This window comes from Crocuta crocuta, unplaced genomic scaffold (assembly GCF_008692635.1).
Source record: "Crocuta crocuta isolate KB4526 unplaced genomic scaffold, BGI_CrCroc_1.0 C27703772, whole genome shotgun sequence".
NCBI classification, from domain to species: domain Eukaryota; kingdom Metazoa; phylum Chordata; class Mammalia; order Carnivora; family Hyaenidae; genus Crocuta; species Crocuta crocuta.
The window spans coordinates 1-587 of NW_027546400.1; the positions used below are offsets into that span (position 1 = coordinate 1).

The 587-nt window shown below is 43.1% G+C and overlaps 1 pseudogene; it reads right to left on the reverse strand.

Annotated features, from left to right (window-relative positions):
* Nucleotides 1-8: 8 nt before the first annotated feature.
* On the reverse strand, nucleotides 9-567 carry LOC144218988 (large ribosomal subunit protein uL30 pseudogene; annotated as a pseudogene).
* Nucleotides 568-587: the final 20 nt, after the last annotated feature.

Here is a 587-nt window from a genome sequence, read left to right on the forward strand (position 1 = left end):
TTTGTTTATTAGTGGACCAGATTACAAAAATAATCATGGCACATATCATAGTTCATCCTTCTAATAAGCCTATTGATCTGGTCTTCTTTGTTGCCAACATCTCCACATTCTACAAAATGAGTGTGGTCTTTCTCTTCCTTCCCCCTCATGGAGAAGATAAGCTGAGGGGCCATAAGAAGTTGTTTGCCTCGTGGAAGCATTTTTCAACAGTAAGTCTCATGAATCAGATCCCCCAGGCAGATGATGCCGTCTTCACTGAAAGATCTAGCAATCCATATGTTATCTGTCACAGCAATTCACTTCTTGTTGGTTTTGCCATAACTACACTTGAAGATCAACTCATTTACCAACTTCAGGTGTGGGCACCCTTGTGTTATATAGGGTTCCACAGTCCTTAACAGCTTAACCAAACTGAGTTTAGTGAAGGTGCCATTGAAGATCTGGCAAAGGAAAAGGAATTGCAACACCTTTTGAAACTTTGGGCTTGTACTATTGATACCTCTGCTCCTGATGATGAATTCCAATTTGGGTTCCACAGGGAGAGAAGTTGCTAACCTTTCTTGCCATGCCCCCCCCCCCCCCCCCCC